Source organism: Hylobates moloch, unplaced genomic scaffold, assembly GCF_009828535.3.
Source record: "Hylobates moloch isolate HMO894 unplaced genomic scaffold, HMol_V3 SCAFFOLD_5, whole genome shotgun sequence".
Taxonomy (NCBI): Eukaryota; Metazoa; Chordata; class Mammalia; order Primates; family Hylobatidae; genus Hylobates; species Hylobates moloch.
The window spans coordinates 73,022,565-73,039,869 of NW_026652280.1; the positions used below are offsets into that span (position 1 = coordinate 73,022,565).

At 50.9% G+C, this 17,305-nt stretch overlaps 1 pseudogene; it reads right to left on the reverse strand.

Annotated features, from left to right (window-relative positions):
• Positions 1-11,663: 11,663 nt before the first annotated feature.
• Positions 11,664-17,305, reverse strand: part of LOC116467824 (serine/threonine-protein phosphatase 6 regulatory subunit 2-like) — a 31,728-nt pseudogene continuing 26,086 nt past the window's right edge.

Sequence of the window (17,305 nt, forward strand, 5' to 3'; positions counted from 1 at the left end):
GATGCTCTGATCTCAGGGAAGGTGAGGGCCTGAACACCTGTTTTCTGCTGGAAGTGGGGTCTCTCTCTACCAACTACCGGCCTCTCTCTACCAACTTTTCTCCTAAGGCTCAAGGATGGGAGGGTCAGTGCCCCTGGAGAGATCAGGGGCTGCAAGCAGAGTGTCCACATGGAGACCACTGTCTCCCAGTTGCTGTTCGATGGGAGTTTCTCTTCCTTTCAAATATCAAACAGTAAACAAAAAATGATGGGGCCCCAGGAGGGGAGAACACCATGTCTTCAGATCTCTTTACAGCCTTGACCTCCAGAGTTTAAATGTGGAGGGAATAGATTAAAGGCAAACTCCTTATTTTGTTATTTGGCTTTGGACCTAATTGTCTGGGTATAACTGTGTGTTTTTCTCCTGTGGTGTGGGGCACTACGTGCGTTTAAGCAGCAGTCATATGCATTCACATCTACCTGCACTTCCATATAACTCAATACTATCTAACAACAAATCTAACTTTAAATAAAGGGAAAAGAAAATCAGTACTTACAGGGTGCCAAGCATTTGCAGGTTATTTGTAATCAATCTGTCCCGGCATCCTGGCATCCTGTCTTTAATGGGTGTATATATTAGTAAGCATAATAAACAATCCCAAAACATACTAGCTCATGATTGAGCCGGTTAAAAATTTAGGCTGGGCTCAGCTGGACTATTCTTCAGGGCTCAGAATGGCTCCTTCAGGCATGAGTGGTGAATGGCTGGTGAATTAAGTGGTTCTGCTTCTGGAAGTGAGCTGCTGTCTGTCAACGGGGACATTTTGGCTTTTGCCCAGCAGGCTAAAATGGGCTTGTTCTCATGGAGACGGAAAGGTTCTGAAAAAGAAAATGGAAGCATTTGAGACTTTTTGAGCCCAGGTCCCAAACTAGCACACTGTCATAGGCACAACTTTGGCCTGTGCAGATAAGGCCATAAAGATTCAAGATATGGAAAACAAATCCTGTCTCTTGATGGAAACCACTATAAAATCCATTGTCAAGGCATGAATACAAAAAGAAATTTTTAAAATTTGCTGTTTTTTTCAATCAATTTTATTATGCCCTTTTTTTTTTTTTTTTTTTTTTTTTTTTTTTGCAGATGAGGTTTATATAACTGTCCCACAGCTTCTAATCCAGCTGGGCTGGGACTCGGGATCAACTCCGCCTGACTCTGAAGCCCATGCACCTCTATAGACCACACTCCTCAGCCAGGTTTCCTGCTCCTTCAGGGTGCTGCATAGTGGCACTTCTGAAATAGAAGCGAGATTTCTTTGAGATTCTCATCCTGTCCATCTAGTACTCTTCACCATGGAAATAATTCACTCCAGGGAATGCTTCTGAAGTCTCTTGGAAAAACTGGAAACAATTTGAGGAAATGGCTGAGCACTGAGTTTAGGAAATTAATGCACAACATTCTATCTTTAATTTCTCATCATAGGAGACATTTGAAAACACCTATAATGCACTCCACATATCTGCAAACTCTGTCTTTCTCTTTTTTTTTGTATTCCTAGGCTATTTATGATTTTTAACACAGACTAAATCAAATTACTGTGCCTGAACAACCTTTTGCTCTGAAGGCAAGTGACATAAAGATAGAGTTGCTGCTATTTTTTTCCTGCTGCAATTTAGCCAACCAGCAGAGTATGCTTTGAAGGGTAAAGATGTTTTCTAAGACCCTACATTCAGGAGCAGCTATGGGGCAAATCCCTAAAGCACAGATAAAAATCACACACAACCAATGTATTCCTCACCCTGAATCAATGCTTCTCACCCTTGGCTGCATATTACAGTAACCTTGTAGGGGAGTGTTTAAAGTCTTCAAACTCAAGTTGCAATGGAATAATTAAGTCAGAATCTCTGGAGTGAGACCTAGGCAACAGTGTGATTTAAAGCTCTTGGATGATTACAGCACACAGCTCAACTCCCATATTACTGCTTTAAACTAACATCTTTTGGAAAGCCAGTTGAAATTATTTCTCAAATCAACATAAAACTGTTTGCTGCTGAGTTGCGGCCTTTCAGTCTTGATTACTTACTTTCTATTCTTTGCAGAACTGACCTCTGCTACTTGTGTTTCTGATTCAAACCAGTTCCACACATGCTGAGTGCACACTATGCGCAGGGCCCTGTGCTAAGTGTCCTGGCCGTGGTAAGTACTATCGTGGAGGACGGACTTTGCAGTAAAAAACTGCATTCCCCAAAACTACAACCATGCTACTTACTCAGTGGAGGTAAAAATGAAAGATCGAGGGGGACCCCCAAGAGTCGGGATGTGAACAAATACCTTGGAATATTAATATCCATTTCATGATGTCTGACACTAAATGCCCCACTTTCAAACAAAACAATACCAAACATTGCTATTATTCTGTTAAGATTAAATATGTAATATTTAAATTTTTATTGAATGACATGCATACAGAAATATATGTCCAAAGCATTAACATAATGCTCAGTAAATTATTATAAGCAAATATATTTGTGTAGCCATAGGATGGAACTAGCCTTGTTTCTGCCATGCAAACCACTTTCTCTTTTCCTCCCCTCCAAAAGTAACCACAATCTTAAGAGCTAACGTTGTAGATAAAGGTTGTCTTTTTATACAAGTATTTTATTAGAGAATATTTTAAACATATATACAATAAGCAATGTAGTATAATAGATTGATGCTCAGCCTAAACATCTACTAATTATGTGCCATTTCTGTTTAACTTCAACTCATTCCCCATCCCCTTTTTATTATTGTTTTTAGTTATTTTCTATGAGATAAGATGTATATACATTGAAACATACAATCTTTTCTGTACCTTTTTGACAAACAAATACACTCATATAACCTTTTCCCTTTTAATTATAGAATTACCCCCACTTAACAATTACTAATATGCATGTGAATCACCTGGGAATATTATTTAAACACCTGATTTTGATACAATATACTTGGGTTTTGCCTGAAAATCTGTATTTCTGACAAAATACAGATCCATAGAGCACATGGTAACTACAAGGTGTCTTTTATCTAAAGCGTATAAAACTTGATGAATAAAATTAAGAAAAATTGAGCTCAGGTAAAAGAATACATTAAAATGCATATGCAATATGCTATCTATAGGAGATTTGGTTACTAATGACTCACATTCATAGGTGGCCTTTACTGAATTACCCAAAATGCAGTCATTCACACACCAAATGCACATAATTTTCATAGCTTCCCATTAAAATTATATTTAATGTCTTTACAAAATCTAACTCAGCTTTCTTACAAAATAAGTAACAACATTTTATATGACATTATAAGTTCCATCTATATTAAACTTAAACTTACATAATTTTATTAGGTAGGGTCTGTGTGTCTACCACCCAATATTCTTTTGGGTTCCACGATTTGCACAGGCACCACAGCTGAGGAGTGCAGATTCACCAGACACAAGATGTTCCCTGCATCTTTTTCTTTCTCACGGTATCAGTTTATCAGTCAATCAAGTCAGGTGAGAATGGAGGTCATGTATTTCCTGGCATAGAGTGTCTCATGGACCCTCTCTTCAGGGGAGAAAAATACTAGAAGGTTCTTTTAGGGGGCACTTCCTGGGACATGGGCTAAGCCATGTAAGGGATGAAGGCTCAGACCAGCAGGTATAGACTTCTCAGAAGGGAAAGATGAGGCAACCATTCTGAACCTGGACCTCTACCACCCCTTTTCCCATCTCATTAAGACAATTCTGAGGGATTGTTCCTAATGTCTGGATGGTGGAGATTGGGGAACAGTATGGGCTTTGATGGGACTCAGGTAAGATCTGTCATCGGAAGGCAGGAAGCCAGTGCTCAGCATCTGAATTTGTGTCCTTGTGGACAATGGGGTGCCTTTTCAGGTCCAAGTCCATTTTCAGCAAAGAGGAGGCTGGAGACTCTGAGTGGCTCCTGGATTCCATTTATGATACTTTTTGGGGTGGGGTCAGAATGGGTCTGAGTTTCAGTATCTTTGGGGAATTCTAAAAAGTCTGTTTGGGGAATCTGGAAAGACCTCTTGCCTGGTGCCCAAATGCTTGGTTTTCTGTCCTGGATTTATACATTCTTGGGAGCCAGAGAGCCAGTTTTGCATTCACAGCAACACAACTGAGTCAGAGGTGGAAGCAGCCAAGACAAGTGTCTTGGTGACAGGTGTCTCATCTTTGCCTTAGTTCCTCCCGTCAGTCTTGGTAAAGAGCCCTGGAGTCTGGAGCTGCTGGGGCTTTCTTGGTCCCAGGTTCTGCTTTTCCTTCTCATTTGGCCCAAAAGCTATGGGACTGTACCCTATCCTAGCACTTCACTGGGTATCTTCTGGTTCTGTCCATGTGCCCTAAGACTTGGTAGCTCTTTCGCATTCTGTGTAGGTTGAGGAGAAGGGAGGTCAGTGAGTCCAAATCATCACAGGCAGCTTTCAAAGATAATGTTAGGATGATTTTTTGAATTTAGGTATTGATTTCCTAGGACGGGACCCAGACAAGGGACATACTGGGTGTCTGAAAACTTATGATGCATTAGTAATATTCACAACCCATTTTAAACGGAGAAACAAAAAGAAAATACCAAAATGGTAAGGGTTGTGATAATCCAGGTAAGTTTATCAGCTCAGATTGTGAATCCTGAGCAAATTCTACAGAACACAGTGTGGCTCCCAAGATGAATGAGGGAGGGTGGGATAGAGCAGAAGTTTCCCTCTCCAGCTGGGCTTTCTGCTGCCTTAGGAATTGGAAGTTGATTGAGTTAGTACTGGCTCCAACCTGATCAATTCAACATGATCATATTTGATCTAATTATCCTTCCAACATTCAAGGGATAAAGGAATATTCTATTTGGGATTTACATTTCTGCAGCCCTGTGTATCTTAATGGCACACACAGCCCAACTAGGCCTTCAAGATGCCACATCCCCTATCATAGAATTTTATTTTATCATATATATATATATATATCTAATACAATCAAGTATAATTTAATATTTGTCATTTCCAAGCATTTGAAAAATTATGACCCATATACATATACACACACAATTGTAATACTATAATGATTTTCTTCATGTGCAAAATACATATACAACTGTTAATATATCGTCTGTTTAATTTTGCATTTTAAACCTGGGCAGAGTTTTGAGTACTCCTGGATGGGAACTGGGCTGGGAAACAAAAGGCGATGAGCCTCCTGCATTCTAGTCCCTGTGCCTCCTGGTTTTGTTATATCTTGTTTTTTGATGCTATGGCAGGACTCTGCAAAATTCTCCCCTTATGTGTGTCTAAGTCCCCAGCATAATCACAACCTGAAACATTCCTTATGGAGGCTATGAAGAGCGACAGGCAAGAGAAATCAATCTCTTCAGCCAGTAAGAGTGAGCCATGCTTATAAACAGGGGCTTATGGCTGGACACGGTGGCTCACTCCTGTAATCCCAGCACTTTGGGAGGCTGAGGGGGGGTGGATCACGAGGTCAGGAGATCGAGACCAGACTGACCAACATGGTGAAACCCCGCCTCTACTAAAAATATAAAAATTAGCCAGGCCTAGTGGCATGCGCCTGTAATGCCAGTTACTCAGGAGGCTGAGGCAGGAGAATCTTACATTGAGCCAAGATCACGCCACTGCACTCCAGCCTGGGCGACAGAGTGAGACCCCGTCTCAGAAAAACAAAACAAAACAAAAACAAAAGCAAAAACGAAGCAAAGAGGGACTTAAAAAAGACAAGTCCAGCATAACACACTACACTCTGAATCTGGATGTATAAGAGAGAGGACCTTTCATTTGAACATCAACATGGAATGGGGAACTGGAGACTAAAATTCTCACTGCACCTCCATCCAAGACCTCACTGGCCAGCCCCCTTTCCAACATATCTCCTTTGCAGAAAGGGGCTCAGATGAGGAGGAGAAGTGATTTGAAGAAAAAGGCAAGATGCTCTCTTTCCATTCCAGTGAGAGCTGCACTCAAAGCTCAGGCAAGACCTTGGGCTGTTCTTATGAAGGTTGCAAAGAGGGGTGGAATCAAGGATACTAAGCTGTATGTCTTTGGTTGGAGTTTATTTTGTAATTGAGGACAGGAAATGGGTTATAGCCCTCAGGTGGCTTTGAGAAATGTGGCGATGATCTCCTGGAACTGTATTCTTCCCACTCACTTTTGACGCTGGCTGAACAGCATCAGTTGAGAAAATGACCCACAAATATGAGTCAGAAATAGACTATGGGACTCTGGGTCTAGAGAGAGGTGAGTTACCTGAACTCCCTTTTCCACTGGGACCAGACCCCATTCCAAATGGGAAATAGAATTCCAAGAAAACTAAGCTCAAAACCAGAAACAGCAATGCTAGATCAAGTAAGACTTGACTCTTCCAAGGTGAGAAGGGACAGGATATAGATTAACACAGTCTCCCCTGGGATAGAAACTGAGAGCGTTTTTGAATGCAGCACTTTACAGATTCTGGGCGCGGGAGAACAGAGGAGAGCTGAGTTTTTGTGGAAACCTCATCTCTAGTGTATCAAAAATGGACTAAGGCTTCCAAGGTGTTCAGTTGGAGGCACTCACACACACTCTTTTTATCAACAGAATCAGAGTCCAGTTCAGATGAGCAGAAGAAATGAAGAAAAAAAATAATTTCAAGGACACCTAACAAGATAGAGCAGGTAGAGTCTTGCTTTTTTATCCTAACAGACAAGCAAGACAAGCAAGGCTTGGGTAAGAAGGGGTCTTCTTGGTGGTTGAAAGAATTTTAGAGATCCTGGCATTCAGAGAGCATTTGGGGACCCAGGAGCGAACTCAATCTCACTTTATTAGGCAGGCTGAGGGAGCTGGCAAGCGGGAGGTGAGACAAGTGGGGGTCACCTGAATGTGCATGGGAAGGTTCTGGAATGAGCTTCTGTGTGAACTACTGTGGTGCATCTTTAACTCACTTGCTTTCTACACAGGAAAGAGTCTAGGATACGAGCACAGCTTGACTTTGAAAAAGAAAGCAAAGGACTCCGAGGATGGACACAGCAGCAAATTAAGAAGACCAGTGATGCGTACCATAAGAGACCCTCAAGGGGTGCCACTGGGCACAGCAAGCAGCCCAGATCTTGGTTACCAAGAGACCAACCACCACCACTTCAAAAGACTGGTGACTCCCTGCATGCTATTTCTGAGGGTGTTATCAAGACCCAGTCCAGGTATGGGCAGAGGTGCATTTTCACCTGATGTGGAAGTAGCTTTCTTCCCAGATTCAGGGGCTTCTGTGCACTGTGCTGGAGGCATTCCACACCATGACTACCCAGGTAGCCTGTGTCTTCCCTGATGATGAATGGCTCATCCCAGCCACACTGCCTGGTCCCAGGGAGGTATCCCTATCCGGAGGAACTAAGAGCTCCTCCTAGGATGGAGATGGGTCCGCCCCTTCTCTGGTCAGGAGATAACTGAGTCAATAAGTGAATAAGGTGAGGCTTGCGCTGGGGGCAACCGGACCTATTCAGCAGAGGATGCAGTTCTGGAAACAAGAAAAGAGCTGCTACTTCTCAGATTCTTCCAAATGACCAGCAGTGAGAATTTTAGACACACTTTGTCAATAAATAAAAAAATTGGCCAGGTGCAGTGGTTCATACCTGTAATCCTAACACTTTGGGAGGCCAAGTGGGAAGACTGCTTGAACTCAGGATTTGGAGACCAGCCTGAGGAATATAGTGAGATCCTGTCTCAAAAAAAAAATTAATTAGGTGGAGCATGATGATGTGTGCCTATAGTTTCAGCTACTCTGGAGGCAGAGGCAGGAGGATCACTTAAGCACAGAAAGTTGAGGCTGCAGTGAGTCATGACCACTGCACTGCAGCCTTGATGGCAGAGTGAAACTATCTCAAAACAAAAACAAAGACAAAAATAAATGGCAGAATCTTGCACTGTCCTGGAAAAGGAACTTGAACAATATACTCAGAATTGGGAAATCTGGGTTTCCTTGAGGGCTAAGATTACTGCATATTTTATATTTTGTGTTAGACATTTGATGTATTTTGGATCTCTTATGACAGTCAGTTGCTAAATAATCATTATTTAGAAAGAACAACCATTAAGAAGCTCTGAACTTAAAAGTAAAAATAAAGTCCTAACTGAAAGACAGACAAGAACATCTTAACATGTGGCTTAGAAAAAGATAATCAGTTAAAATTCATTCATTTAACAAATATTTATGAAGTGTTCACTACAAGGCGACACCATGCTAAATACTCATGAAATGATATAAAGATGTAAAAATGTAAGGGCCAACAGTCTAGAGGGGAGATAAACTCGTAAAGTAAATCATCGCAATTGTTACAATGGTGGTGTGCAGCACAGAACAAAGCATATTTCTTTGTTCGTGGGTAGTGTATGTATGGGTAGTACCTGGTAACAGGCAGAGAAAGCTTCACAGAAATGGTGGTTTAAACTGCACTCTGGGCTGGGCATGGTGGCTCACACTTGTAATCCCAGCACTTTTGGAGGCCAAGGTGGGCAGATCACCTGAGGTCAGGAGTTTGAGACCAGCCTGGCCAACATGCTGAAACACTATCTCTACTAAAAATACAAAAAAAAAAAAAAAATTAACTGGGTGTGGTGGTGCACACCTGTAATCCCAGCTGCTCAGGAGGCCAAGGCAGGAGAATCCCATGAACCCAGGAGGCGGAGATTGCAGTGAGCTGAAACTGTCACTGCACTCAAGCCTGAATGGCAGAGTGAGACTGTCTTAAATTTAAAAAAAAGAAAGAAAGAAAGAAAGAAAGAAAAATAGGCTGGGTGTGGTGGCTCTCGCCTGTAATGCCAGCACTTTGGGAGGCCGAGATGGGTGGATCACCTGAGGTCAGGAGTTCCAGACCAGCCTGGCCAACATGGGGAAACCCTGTCTCTACTAAAATACAAAAATGTCCTGGGATCACCACCTTTGGCCTCTCCCACTCCTGCCCTCTGTGGGGTGGCCCAGGTTGTGCCCAGCTAGGCAGGTCTGCTGTCCTGAGTTCTAAGTGCTGGGACAAGCTGTCTGTCCATTGATGACCTCAAACCTCCATCCAGGCAGCGCTCAGATCCTGCTCATCATCAAGCACCTCATTCTCCGAGGGCCGCAGAGGCTCCTGTGCCATGATCCCAACTTCAGCCTGACACTGGGCATAGTGTGGGGAAACCTCCCAAGGTACAGGAGGGGAGAGAGGATTCTGCTAGGCATCTAAGGGGCTTGCTCTGGAGGGGGCCAGGCACCCCAAGGCCCAGCCTGGCCACGAGCAGCAGACGGGCCCTCTGGCCTCCTGCAGGGCGAGGATATTGAGTGTCTGACCCGGGGAGGCGTGCTCTGATCAGGTGGGAGTGCAAGCAAGCTCACCTGCAGGCTGGGCTGTCACAACGGAGCAGGGAGAGCTCTCAGTGGCAAGTTTTACACAGATAGCCCCGTGGAGAAAAGCAACTTACTTTGCACAGTGATATTCCCTGCTTTTCAGAGCAAAGTTTTTTAGGGGTTGTTTAGGAAAAGTGGGTAAATGTTTGTTTCGGTTTGGTTTTCGCAGACAGAGTCTCGCTCTATTGCCCAGCCTGGAGTGCAGTGGTGCCATCTCTGCTCACTGCAACCTCTGGCTCCCAGGTTCAAGTAATTCTCCTGCCTCAGCCTCCCGAGTAGCTGGGACTACAGGCATGTGTCACCATGCCTGCCTAATTTTTTGTATTTTAGTAGACGTGGGGTTTTGCCATGTTGCCCAGGGTGGTCTCAAACTCCTGAGCTCGGGCAATCCACCCACCTCGGCCTCCCAAAAGTGCTGGGATTACAGGTGTGAGCCACCACGCCCAGCCGAGGGTAAAGATTTTTTTTTTTTTTTGAAATGGAGTCTCACTCTGATGCCCAGGCCGGAGTGCAGTGGCATGATCTTGGCTCACTGCAACCTCCACCTCCCAGGTTCAAGTGATTCTCCTGCCTCAGCTTCCTGAGTAGCTGGGACTACAGGCATGTGCCACCATGCTCCGCTAATTTTTGTATTTTTAGTAGAGATGGGTTTTACCATATTGGCCAGGCTGGTCTCCAACTTCTGACCTCGTGATCCACCTGCCTCGGCCTCCCAAAGTGCTGGGATTACAGGCGTGAGCCACCGTGCCTGGCTGGATAAAGATTTTGAAGAATTTCAGTGACTAAACTTTAAGAAGGAATGAAGCCCACGCAGGAACTCTGTATGACTTTCAACCTGAGGGGCTCTGGCCTGGGCTTCCCAGTGACTTGCAGCATCAGGACATCCACTGCTGTGGCCTTGGCCCCATTTCCCGTGTTGTGCCCCTAAATTGCTGCAGATGCCCTGAGGGCAGTGTGGCCAAACAAGGGGAGGAGCTGTGAGCACAGACATGGCCTGCTGGTCAACAGGGCAGGGAGAGCCAGCCTGGTGCTGAGCTTGCAGCCTGGCTGGGGGAGATGCCCGGAGCCCCAGTACCACACAGACCCTCCAGGACTGCTGGGGGTCAGTGAGCAGGGTCCTCTGAGGTGTCAGACCTGCCCCACCTGTGGGGGGAGGGTAGGACAGGTGGGATGCTTGCAGGCTGAGCTGCATTGGGGGGTGAGGCTGGGGGACCCTCACCCCACTCCAGGCAGGCCCTTCACAAGCATGGAAACAGGAGTGACTGGGATGCACCGCCAGGTGTGAAAGGCACCTTGTTCCCTCCTAGAGGAATCCGGCCCAAGGACTTCCCCACTGTTGCCTGGACCTACTGGAAGCTCAGGCCCCAGGGCCTCTGCACAGCTTTGCCCTTGCTGGGTGCACCCTCCTCCCCACTTCAAGCCCAGTCCTACCTTCCCCCTCAGGTTTACCTGGCCCTGGCATCTACCTCAGCTGTCCTGCCCTCCTGCTAAACTCCCAACCTCTGACCCCAAAGGCCAGAAGAGGTATCTGTTCACTGAAGGATGCCAGGGACCTTCTTCCTGTTGGGGGATGGATGGGGTTCAGCTTGCTGGAGGGGCTAGCCAGACTCCAGCCTCCTCACAGGGAGCACCTCCCTCTCCACTCTCTCCCCAGGAATGGCTCTTGGGTGCTCAAGGGAGCCTGAGCCTCTGCCCATCTGCAAGCTGCCTCCAACTCTCGGTCAGGGTTTGGGTGCCCCAAGTGCAGTCCTGAAGCCCCCGCCCCCCATCCTACTGTCCTGGCTTCTGAGGCATCTGGAAATCATAGGCCTCCCATGGAAGGGGAGCAGCAAGTGAGGTCTGCATGAGCCCCACAGATGCCTGCTCACCTGCTGGACTTAAAGTCTGTGCCCCTCCCTGACCACCAGGCAGATCCCAGGCAGCTCAGCCAGGCCCAGAGCCCCAAGAGCTGGGCTGTTCTCTCTAACTGGGATCTGGGGTAGGGGCTGCCCCAACCAAGTCCCTGGGGGACTGTGTGGGACATCCAGGCCCTGTCTTCTTGTCTTAACCACTCACAACAGAGAACACAGATGTTCTGTCCAAGAAGGAAGCCCCCACACTCCTCCCATCCTGCCTCTATTTAAATGCGTGGGCATCACCACCCCAAGCCAGCCTCTAAAGGGTCACAGGGCCATCGGGGAAGCAGTGTGGAGAAGACCCCTGGCCTGGCCTCAGCCTGCTCCCAAGGGAGCTAAGAGCTGGGGACAGAGCCTGGAAGCCACAGCCTTTGCACCCAGGCAGGCCTGTCCACCTACCCCCCATGCCCCACACACCTGCCAACAGCCTACTCTGTCCTGGCCACTGTGGGCAGCGGTGGGGGTCCTCCCAGCCTGGACCCCTGTTCACAGCATCCACGGCATTCACTGCCTTCTGGTCATCATCTATCGCTGTTGGAGCCCCCACAGGAGCTGCTGTCAGAGGCCAGCAGGGGGGGCCTTCCTGGTGACACACATGGAGGTACATGGAGAAGCTGGGCTGACTGCAAAGTAGGAGGCCTGTGCTGTCCAGTGAGGCAGGAGGGGCCACAGGGTGTGGCAACCCCAGCCATAGGGCTCCCTTATGTGTAGCCTTCTCACATGCAGCCTGTTGCCTGCATATGTGTACCTGTGTGGAAACCGCATGACGAGGCAAACAGGCTCACACACCTTCCACGTGGTCTCCACACAAGCAACACTGTTGCCTCCCCCATGATACAGGGCAACGTGCCCTAATCTCACATGAGGACGCAGAGGCTCAGGAAGGGGCCCACTCTTCCTTGTGTGGTTCTGCCACAGCTCCTTCAAGCACCCGAGACACCAGTGTTGGGAGCCAGCTGTCGCTCGCCTGGAGCTCTCAGCCTTGTCTGGGGGAGCTTCTGGGCCTTACTAGGAGCCTGGGGGCCAGGGGCTCTGATCAGGCCCCAGAACAGCTTCCTGCCAACAACCCACCCACACACATCTCAATGCTGGGGGCCCGGTGCTGCTGTCTAGAACCAAGGGTGCAGACCTGGGCTGTGCCACCTGCTCAGACGGGGCTCAGGGCCAGCCCAATGGCCTTGCTGCCTCCCCTCTGGGGGCTGGGGGCCTCCCCATCTGCACGTGGCTGCTCCAGTCCCACTGCTGTATCAAACCCCAATGTCACCAGAGACCTAGCAGCATGAGGGGCTCTGGCCACCTCCTCCCACTGACCCCAAGGAGGGGGGCCAGCTGGCCTCAGGCCTTAAACTGGACAAGGCTAGGCCTCTGCAGGAGGCTGGGTGCCGCCTGCACTGCTGCTACTCACAGGCTTTCTCGGGGCCTTGGCTCTGTCTGCCTCAGCCTGGCTGTGTTCTATGTCCATCAGAGAGCTGCACCTGGGCCCTGACTAGGAGCTACAGACAAGGACGAGGACAGGGTCAGTCCTGGGGGATGGGCGCCTCCTGACCCTGACAAGCACTTCCTGGCACGGCCCCCTCCTGCCAATGGATTTGTTACCAGCAGAAAGGCTGGAATTCAGTGAACTGGCCCAGCCTTTCTCCTCTGGAGCTGAGGTGCCAGCTGCCCACATGCTGGAACCCATGTCCCTCACCACTCCCGGGGCTATGGGTGTCGAGTTGGCTGGCTCATCAAACACTGCCATCCACATGACACCTGCTGGGGGACAGACACAGTGGTCAGGTGTGGGCAGGCCTGCCTGTGGTGCTGCAGGCAAAGGGGAGGCAGCGCACCCCACACCGGGGGCCCCACAGAGGTTGACAGGAACATGGGGCTGCTCCAGGAGGGAGGCCCAGGCAGTGCCCCTCAGCCCCTCAGAGAATAACAGGGGATAGCTCGAGGGTCCTGACAAGCTGCCAACACCCATGGGGCATGTGAACCGGGGCTCAGCCAGGCACCTGAGGGCCCCCAGGCCTCCAGCAGGGCTGACACTGACAGTGTGGAGGTGATGCCACTGCCCTCCATGATCCGGGGCTCAGTCAGGCGCCTGAGGGCCCCCAGGCCTCCAGCATGGCTGATGCTGACAGTGTGGAGGTGATGCCACTGCCCTGTCCGACCCAGGACCACATCCAACAGAGACGGCAGCTCACCGAGCACCACTGGGCCCTCCCTGGCCTCAAGGATGAGGCACCTTCCTCCTACCTGGGACGTTCCTACTTCCCCAGGGTGTTGCCCTTGCTCTGTCTTTTGCCCTCAGCTAAGAGCTCAGCATCTCCTAACAGAGATCCCTGCCCCCTCCCCAAAGTCCTGAGTGCGTCCGTGCTTCCCCCAGAGCAGGGGTAAGGAGAGGGGTCTTATCAGCCGTGCAGCCTTCGGGATGGACTGGCTCCTGCCCTAGATGTCAGCCGTGAGGGTGGAGGCCAGCCTGTGCTGCCGTGCTGGGGTGGGCGTCAGGCCTGTGCCCGATTGTGTGGGGGCCGGGTGGACGATGGAGACTAGGTGGACACCACCCACCAGCCTTGGCGATGGTGGCTGAGTGACAACAACTGAGAGGCAGGGGCAGGAGACCAGCTTGTGCCAGGCACAGGGCAGCACAGACCCCCACTCAGGATGGTTGGGAAAGAGCTGGGGATGTGGGTTTCAGGCCACAGTGAGCCCCAAATGCCTCAGCTCCAAATGAAGCCTCCACACCCCTAGGCCAGGGTACCATGTCCTGTCCCCAACACACATGTCCTCAGCTCCTAGCCCACAGCGGCACCTTCTGAGTCACCCTCCAGAGGAGGGGCTTTGTTCTTTCCAGGGGCTGGGGGACACCTGCCCCAGGCGCATCACCGTCTGCTTCCAAGCTCGCCTTCCCATCCTGGCCTCCGCACTCCAGGCCATTCTTTGAGCAGCTCTCTGAAGTATGGGGGCTCCAAACCTCGGGGAGATGCAGAGTCAGATGCCTGGTGGCCCAGGACAGATGCCTAACACTGAGGGTCAGTGACACCACCAGGCTCCGGGCTGAGGGTGAGCACAGAATGTCCTGAGTGAGGAGCACGAGTCGCTCCAGGCCTCAGCTCTGGGCTCCTGAGGGTCACCCGCTGCATTGGGCACCAGTGCTTGCAGGACAGGTGTGCTTGCTCTGCGAGCCGGCATAACAAACAGCAGGGCGTCTGGGCATCTGACAGGTGTTCTGGGGGCTGCACCTCCTCGTCAGAGGCTTTGGGGGGATGGGCAGGCCCGGCACCTGGCTCTGGCCTTCACCTGGGCAGCACAGCAAGTGTCACTGTCCTCCCAAATGTCCTCATCCTCATCAAAGTGCTGGACGTGGTCGCTGCAGCAGGCCTCAGAGCTGTGCTGGGCTGCAAAGTAAAATGCCAAGGTCAGTTTCCAGAGGGTCTGGGGGAGACAGGAGGCGCTTTCCCCACAGGGCTCCCAGAAGGGCTTAGTTCAGGATGTGGGCGCCATGGGCTGGAGGGCATGACGGGGAGGGGCAAGAAAAGTGACTGTTCCTAGCTCCACAGAGGGGCTTCTCCCAGCCCCCACCGCACAGGCCCACGACAGACCGAGCCATGGGCGCGGCCTGAGCTGCCTGGGAAAAGGGTGCCTGCGTGGCCCCACACAGCCCCGCTCGCTCATACTGTCCTCGTCAGTGTCAATGCTGAAGTTGATCTCCGTGATCCTGTCAAATGGAAATGGGGCGCTGCAAGAGCAAGGGGGATGACCTCGGCGCTCCCCACCCCCCCCCACTGCTCATCTGGGGGCCTCAGCGCTCCTCCCCCAGTGCTCATCTGGGGCCTCAGTGCTCCTCCTCCGGTGCTCATCTGGGGCCTTGGCGCTCCTCCCCCGGTGCTCATCTGGAGGCCTCGGTGCTCCTCCCCCGGTGCTCATCTGGGGCCTCAGTGCTCCTCCCCTGGTGCTCACTGGGGGCCTCAGTCCCCTCACGCAACTGGAAACACCTGTTATTTCCCGGCAAGGCCTCAGGGAGATGCCCCCATGGGACTTGAGGAGCGAGGAGGGGGAGTCTCGTGCAGGGGGCATCCAAGTGGACTCACTTGATGTTGTCATCATATTCTGCAAACTCCTCATCATTGAAGCCAAACTGATCCACAAAGTTGGCCATCATCTGCTGGATCTGGTAGTCAGAGAAGGCCTGGGAGGGAAGGAGGGACGGAGGGAGGGAGGGAGGGAAGGAGGCAGGGACTGACTCAGGTCATAGAGCAGTCCTCAGGCCTAGAGGCTGTGCAGTCTTTGGGAACCACAGTCTCTCTAGTTATTCAGGAGGTTCTCCTCCAGCAAAAGTGGGCAGTAAACTCTGACTGTTCAGGGCTCACAATTCTACCAAAACTCAGGCTGCGTGCTCACTGCGGTCACATCTGAGATATGTCCCATATTCTTTGACTTTCGAGTTTATCTGCTGTGTCCTCAGTACTGTCATCAAGGTGGAGTGACTTCGGGGTTCTCCTCTCAGACCCACCCCGCCCCATACGTGCTCGGAGATGAGCCCCCTCTCCCCTTTGCTAGTGAGATGCCATCAGATTCGTCTGGAGAACCAAGCGCAGAGCACACAGGTGCTGGGAAGGGCCTGGCAGGGTGAAGGGGCCGGCCACGCCCTCACCTGCTGAAGGGACAGCTCATTAGGGAAAGCACCCTTAATGTCCTCACTCGAGGAGTGAAGGTAGTGAGTGCTCGCCTAAAACACAGGCCAGATGGGGTGGGTGTGTGAGCCAGCCCAGTGCCCCAGACCCTGCCCAGCCCAGGGCTCCCAGACCCCACCCAGCATGTCACTCATCAGATCTCTGGGCCTCAGAGGCCTTGCTGTGTAAGGAGGTGCCCAGGTGAGGCCAAGGCCCCGTGACAGCCCAACATCCATGTGTAGGGGGCAGGTTGGTCTCAGGCATATGGAACCCTCTGCCAACAAGCTACAGCTCCTGGAGTGGGAGGGAAGGGACCTGGGGCCAACACCGGCTCTGCACAGAGGTCCTCAGAGACCAGCCCTGGGTGTGGCACAGGACAGGGTCTGTGTTGCAGACATCAGCCTGGAGGACAGACTGCACACTTGCAGGGTATGCTCAGGCACCCGCGTCCAAGAGGAGCAGGCAGGTGTGCAGCCCTTGTGCCTCTCTTGGCCTCTGCCTCAGGGCAAAGACAGGAGCGTCTGACAGCGTCCCAGCACCATGCGGGCGCCGAAGGGGCAGCCCGAGCCTCCTCACCAAGTCCACAGTGTTCCTGCGGTTGGTCTCCGTCAGCGTCTCCTCCATGAAGCTCTCCTAGCAGCCATGGCAATCCACAGGGAGCCCTGCAAGGGAAGTGCTGCCTGGTGAGCCCTGGGAGACCCCGTGCAGATGGCTCAGGGCACCCAGGAGCTCTGGCAGGTGCATGCTGGGTCCAGGAGGATGGGGTGGTGCTACTGTGATCAGCCCATCAGAGGGCCTGAAGCAGGGGCTTTGCTGGATGGGAAGGAGGCAGCATAGCCAGGTGTCCGGAGGGGCCTGGGGCCACAGTGAGATTGAGGTGCAGCAACTGTGGGCAGGGTGGTGGGCACTTCTGCCCCTACCGAGACCCCAGTGGGCAACCCAGTTCCAAGTCTATTGGTGTGGAAGCCCATTCTGAGAAACTCCCAGAAACGCAGAAGCTGTGGAACAGAATCTGAGAAAGCAGCAAGCTTCCTTCACCCTGCCTCACAGACCCAAACTCAGCAGCAGCCTACAGGCCTGGGTGTGTGTCGTGTCTGTTTTTCCGGGGAGGTCAGAACCCTGGAAGGATTCACAATCTGGAGACTGTGTGGGATGATCCAAGAGTTTCCTGCTTGCCCCTTGCCTCCCTCAACTGCCCCCACCCTGGGGCGCCGTCCCTGGCCTCCACCCCCACCCATCTCTTTTGCCCTCCTCTTGCCCTGCTCTTATTATTTGTGATGGCGGCCGGCAGGCCTGACCTTGCTAGGGGCTAATGGGGCCCAACCCAGGAGACCCCTCACCCTGTGGTCCTGGGGTGCGGGAAGGACCATCCAGAGCTTCCT